The sequence below is a fragment of the Ornithorhynchus anatinus genome, chromosome 1 (assembly GCF_004115215.2).
Source record: "Ornithorhynchus anatinus isolate Pmale09 chromosome 1, mOrnAna1.pri.v4, whole genome shotgun sequence".
In the NCBI taxonomy this organism is placed as follows: domain Eukaryota; kingdom Metazoa; phylum Chordata; class Mammalia; order Monotremata; family Ornithorhynchidae; genus Ornithorhynchus; species Ornithorhynchus anatinus.
In genome coordinates this window covers 177,649,119-177,655,795 of record NC_041728.1, presented here as the reverse complement: position 1 = coordinate 177,655,795, position 6,677 = coordinate 177,649,119, and the positions used below count along the sequence as shown (strand labels likewise).

At 43.8% G+C, this 6,677-nt stretch overlaps 2 non-coding genes across 2 annotated transcripts; one reads left to right on the top strand and one right to left on the bottom strand.

Moving 5' to 3' along the window:
* The first annotated feature begins 1,061 nt into the window (after positions 1 to 1,061).
* On the top strand, positions 1,062 to 1,199 carry LOC114815524. The gene has a single exon (XR_003763312.1). It is a non-coding gene; the product is annotated as a small nucleolar RNA SNORA7 (small nucleolar RNA).
* Positions 1,200 to 6,075: 4,876 nt separating this feature from the next.
* LOC114815830 lies at positions 6,076 to 6,213 on the bottom strand. The gene has a single exon (XR_003763636.1). It is a non-coding gene; the product is annotated as a small nucleolar RNA SNORA7 (small nucleolar RNA).
* Positions 6,214 to 6,677: the final 464 nt, after the last annotated feature.

The window sequence follows — 6,677 nt, the reverse complement described above, 5'->3', positions numbered from 1 at the left end:
AAAGGGAAAAAAGTCGACTTCCTTCTCGCTCCCCAGTACCGCTTTATCACCATCCTACCTCCCCAATCCCTCTCTTTCCCTTCCTTTGAAGCCCATATCATCCACCTCTACAACCCAGTCCTCTACATCTAGTAAGCGCTCAATAAATCCGATTGAATAAACGAATGAATGAACCCATTCCAATTACTAGTCACAGTTATCTACCGCCCTCCGGCCCCTCTTACAATATTCTGAACCATTTGGATCTCTTTCTCACATTTCTTCTCTCATTCTCCATCCCTACATTGATTCTTGGGGCCTTCACTATCTCTACGGGTAACCCTGATGATCCTATCACTGTCCACCTTCTCTCTCTCCTTTACTCCAATGACCTCTTGTTTCATCCCACCTCACACACTCACCAGCTTGGGCATACACATGATCTCATCATCTCCAGGAACTGTTTAATCTCTACCCTCCTCAATTCTGAAATTCTTTATTCATTCATTCATTCAATAGTATTTATTGAGTGCTTACTATGTGCAGAGCACTGTACTAAGCACTTGGAATGTACAATTTGGCAATAGATAGAGACAATCCCTGCCCAGTAACGGGCTGACAGTCTAAACCAGGGGATGGGTAGAGCACATCTAATGGATAGAGCACAGGCCTGGAAGTCAGAGGATGCTTACTCTGTGCCAAATCTGATCGCAACCTCCTCACCTGCTTTCTTTCCTCCTACGTCCACCATCTAAAAATCTGTCTTTTTTCCCCCACAGAGAACTGCATTCCATCCGACCCCATTTGGTCTCTATACCCAAACTACCTTCCCCTCACACACAAATTGACATATTCAACACCACCCTCTCCAGTGAACTCAACATCCTTGCTCCCTTGTACCTTCACCAGAATGAGGACATGGACAGGGCAGGGAAATGGACATGGACAGGGACAAGAACAGGGAGCAAGATATGGAATACAGGGACAAGCTACAGGGAAAGCAAAAACACGTTTCGACTATCCTTCGGCCTCCTGAATCTGTTTCAGTGTTTTCAAATTATTAATGATTATAGTATTTGTTGCACCTCTCAGGGTGGCACCTGTAGAGTTTTCAGTCCTCTACCAGTCACGACTACAGGAGGGAGAGTCAAGCAGAGGCCTTCCCATTCCATTCTTAGCTTGGCCAGTGGCTAGTGAATGGAAGGCAATCTGCTACAAGTCAAAACTCACCCGAGTGACTTGAGAGAGAGTCAAGGGAGGAGACTCAGGTTTACTACACGGAACGAGGCAATGGTAAACCGCTTCTAGATTTTTACCAAGAAAACTCTATGGCTCCATTACCAGAACAATTGCAGATGGAGGTGGGGCATTCTGGGAGAGATGTGTCCATGACATCGCTATGGGTCGGACACGACTCGACAGCATAAGACAACAACAACAAGTATTTGTAGCAATGAAATCATTTCTTGGTGATATTATGGAAACAAAGCAATGTAGGTTAATGTACAAACCTCGGTGTCTCAAGGTATGCGGATATTCAGATTACCTTACGAATGAAAATGGGACTATTGGGCTGGGATTAGACAAGGCTGTGGAAATGTAAATCAATTTACACACTTCTCTGGTGTGGTTCGAACCACAAAGGGGAGAATTTAGGTAAGAATATGTCTAAGAGATGGTTTTTGGGTCTGTGAAATATGGACTTCTGGGAATTGATTCATTCATTCAGTCATATTTATTGAGCACTTACTGTGTGCAGAGCACAGTATTAAGCTACTGGAAAGTACAATTTGGCAACAAATAGAGACAATCCCTACCCAACAACAGGCTCACAGTCTAGAAGGGGGGAGACAGACAACAGAACAAAACAAGTAGATAGGTATCAGTAGCATCAATATAAATGAACAGAATTATAGCTATATGCATATCATTAATAACATGAATAGAATAATAAATATGTACATATTTACACAAGTGCTTTGGGGCGGGGGGGTGGGTTAAAGGAGAGGGAGGGAGTAGGGGTGATGGGGATGGGAGGAGGTGCAGAGGGAAAAGACTTCCTGGAGGAGCTGAGCTTTCAATAGAATTTTGAAGGAGGGAAGTGTGCTAGTTTGGCGGATGTGAGGAGAGAGGGCATTCCAGGTCAGAGGTAGGATGTGGGCCAGGGTCGACGGCGGGACAGGTGAGAACGAGGCCCAATGAGGAGGTTAGTGGCAGAGAAGCAGAGTTTCAGAGTGGCAGAGAAGCAGAGGTTAGTGGCAGAGAAGCAGAGAAGCAGAGTTTCACTTCTTGGGGCCCAAGTTATCTCATCTGGAAAATAGGGATTGAGACTGTGAGCCCCACGTGGGACAAGGACTGTGTCCAACCCAATTTGCCTGTATCCGCCCCAGAGCTTAGTACAGTGCCTGGCACATAGTAAATGCTTAACAAATACTACAACTATTATTATTATTATTGTTAGGCCACAATGCTTCTTTGCTCTCCCATCAGACCTACTAATTCCAGGTAGTGGGGGTTGAACTGTGACCCACCGTAGCTCCGGATCTACCAAGACTGACATCTGCCAGTCTTAATGACACAATCTGACACTGGCTTGGCATCCACTCCCCACTCCCATCCCTGGCAGGCTATCAGCCAGCCCGTCAATTAATGGTAGTTCCTGAGCAGTTACTGTGTTCAGAGCTCTGTATTAAGTGCTTGGGAGAGTACAGTGCAATAATACTGATAATTATGGTATTTGTTAAGCACTTACTATGTGCCAGGCACTGTACTAAGCCCAGGGATGGATACAGGCAAATTGGGTTGGACAAAGTCCCTGTCCCATGTGGGGCTCACAATCTCAATCCCTATTTTCCAGATGAGATAACTTGGGCCCCAAGAAGTGAAGTGACTTGCCTAAGGTCATACAACATACAAGTGGCGGAGCTGGGATTAGAACCCATGACCTTCTGACTCCCAGGCCCCTGTTCTAACCACTACGCCATGCTGCTGCTATAGTTATAGCACTATAACAGGCACTGTAACACACACATTCCCTGCCCACAATGAGCTTACAGTTTAGACGGGGAGACAGATTTGTGAGCCAGGCCAGTGATTCCTAGACCACTCCTGGCTCCGGAGGCCACCAACCAGGGAAGGGGCCTAGCCTTTTGGTAACCCAAAGCTTCTGGTTTCATCCTTCAGTACTGTAAGCTCATTGCTGTAAACTCTCGATAAATTGCCGCCCATATAGATTGCCATCTTGAAGGATTTCAACCTATTCAGGTGTTCCAGCACAAAATGTGCCAATCTGCCATACCACTAACCATCCTGTGATATTCAGTCTTATTAAGCAGTCGGCTGAGTCAGATGAGAAGCAAAGTTATATGAGCCTGGTTTCCTAGGACTGGATATGAGTTAAATTGGTGCCGTTTCACTTAGGGAGGTTAAGGTGTGAAAGAACTTTATCTTCCAAAATTATTTCTTAAACTAATATACTTCTTTTTTAACCCAATAGGGCCATATGATTTTTTTAATTCCATTTGGAATAAATCAAATGTGCCTTATAACTCGTCCCTCACACATCATATGTCAAAAAGTTGGCTCGAGAGAACCAATCACATCATAACCAAGTAGAGGAAATTTCCTGGCACAAATATGCTTTAAATTACACACTATTCATTTGGTTTTAAAATACTTTTTTTTTGTTGCATGTGTCAAATATGTCTTGCAAAGCCTACTATTTTTCAGTACCAAACTTTCTTGCCTAATCAAGGTCATATAAACTCAAAAGGTTCCTAAGTTCAGCTACATAGTGATCAGAGAAGCTTATTTGCCTGTCAACTAAATCTTTTTACTTAGAAGCAAATGGCAATAATCACTCTATTACTTGTGTCCATATAGTACTTTTCTCTGAAGACTTAGAGTGCTTTGAGGATTTCATACTTAAGACTCAGAGTTCCCCAAATTTGAAAGATATAGTTAGTCTCTCATGGATACTCCTCATTTTCTCTATAAGATCTTTGGGGACAGGGAACGCGGGGTGTTAAATGTGGCTTTTGTTAAGCTTTTACAATGTGCTAAACACTAAATTAAGCCCTGGAGTAGATAGAGGATCATCAGGTCCCATGTGGGACTCACAGTCTGAGTACGTGGAAGAAGTAAGTTCGAATCCCAGCTCTGCCATTTGTCAGCTGTGTGACTGTGGACAAGTCACTTAACTTCTTTGTGCCTCAGTTACCTCATCTGTAAAATAGGGGTTAACTGTGAGACTCACATGGGACAACCTGATTACCCTGTATCTACCCCAGTGCTCTGCACATAGTAAGCACTTAACAAATGCCAGCATTATTAAGTATTCAATAAATAGGATATGATTGATTGAATCTCCATTATACTGATGAGGGAACTGTGGCACAGGTGTTTACTCAAGGTCACACAGCAGTCAGGATTAGAACCCAGGTCATTTGACTCCCAGGCCCAGGCTCTTTCCTTTAGGCCAACGTGCTTCTCTTAACACGTCTAACAACTTCATTGTCTTAGTTCAGAGCTCGGCACACAGTAAGCACTCAATAAATACCACGTATTGATTGATCAATCGATCGATTGATTTTGAGACGTACCTTCTGTGGATGCTGGAAAATGCTTTGAGCAAGATTTAGGAGAAATAGGAGTGTGGAAGCATCCAATCAGACCCCTGTCTCCATTCAAGATGCAGCTAAAAGCCTACTTCTTTCATGAAGACTTCCCAGATTCATCCGTTTATTCATTCAATCATATTTATTGAGCACTTATTACGTGCAAAGCATTTTACTAACTGCTTGGGCGAGTACATGGTTGACAGTACAGATTGACCCCATTGCCCTCTGGTGCCTTTCTTTGCTGAGAATAGAAGGATCCTGTAGTCCAGTCCAGGCTGATATAATAACTTGTATATCCCCCAGATCTTAGAACAGTGCTTGGCATATAGTAAGCAAGTAACAAGAACCAAAATAATGATGATGATGATAATAATACCAATATTAATAACAATAGTAATAAGCTAAGAGGCAACATGGTCTAGTGCTTTGCTACTAGTTTGCTGAATTACCTTGGCCAAGTCGAGGAGGATGATCTCTGTCTCTTCCTACTACATTGGGCTCATTTTTTTTCATTTGTTTTTGTTTTTTTCTGGTATTTGCTAAGTGTTTACTATGTGCAAGACACCGTTATAAGCACGGGGGTAGGTACAAAGTAATCAGGTTGGACAAGGTCCATATCCCCCAGTGGGTCTCATGGTGTTAATCCCCCTTTTACAGATGAGGTAAATGAGGCTCAGAGAAGTGAAGTGACTTGCCTAAGGTCACACAGCAGACAAAAAGTGGATCTGGATTAGAATCCAGGTCCTTCTAATTCCCAGGCCCGGGCTTTTTCCACTAGGCCACACTGCTTCCCTTTATGTGTTTTCCACAACTTTCTCTGGTGCAGTTCATTCATTAGCTACATGCCTTCTCTTTCCCGTCTTCCCAACTGGCTGATAAAACCTTTCTGGGAAGGAACTGTGCCTTGCCTTCCCCAGTTAAGCCTTTTTTTTCCCTGACTCCCTCTCCCTTCTGCACCATCTATGAATTTGGAATTGTCCCCTTTGGGCACAAGGTGCGCACCTCATCCATAGCCCCACAGCCTTTTAACCATCCCATTTTATAGATGAGGATACTGAGGCACAGAAATAGAATTATCCAGAGGAATGAAGAGAGCTATGGACAGTGTCTGGAATGAAATGCTGACTGGTAGTAATAGCAGCAGCAGCAGAAGCAGCAAAAGTAGTAATAATAGCAGTGTTATTGGTAATCAATCAATCATATTTATTAAGCCCTTACTGTACGCAGAGCACTCTATGAAGAGAGTTTTGTCTTGTCTTATGCTGTCGCATCATCTCCGACCCATATGACTCCATAAACACATCTCTCCCAGAACGCCCCCCCCCCCCCACCTGCAATCATTCTGGTAGTGGATCCAAAGAGTTTTCTTGGTAAACATCCAGAAGCGGTTTACCATTGCCTCCTTACACACAGTAAACTTGAGTCTCCACCCTCGACTCTCTCCCGTGCCGCTGCTGCCCAGCACAGGTGGGTTTTGACTTGTAGCAGATTGCCTGCCACTCGCTAGCCACTGGCCAAGCTAGGAATGGAATGGGTAGACCACTGCTGGACTCGCCCTCCCGTTGCCGAGACTTGTAGAGTACTGGGAACTCTCCAGGTACAATCCTGAGAGGGGACTAAACGCTTGGGAGAGTCTAATATAACAATATGAGACACATTCCCTGCCCACAATGACCTTACAGACTAGAGTGGAAGACATACAGTAATATAAATGAATAAATCAAATATGGATATGTACGTAAGTGCCATGGGCTTACTGAAAGCAATGCACTGTACTACGCAGTTGGGAAGTACTACAGAACTAGAAGACATATTTCCTCCTGACAAGAATCGTTATCACCCTGAAGATCTCCACACCAGGATTTCCAAAGGTCTTTCCTCCCTGCGCTTGTATCTTTTTTGATGTAGCCCTCAACCCTCCCTCTTTCTGACAGTTTATTTTGGTTTCTCTCACGAGGAACGCTTTTTTGCATGACTATCAACACTTCTTCTAAATTCTTCCAGATTTGAAGGGCTGAAATAGAAACCAAAAAGACACTGGCTGAGAGTAAGCCAAAGCATTTCCCAGAATGGTTTGTT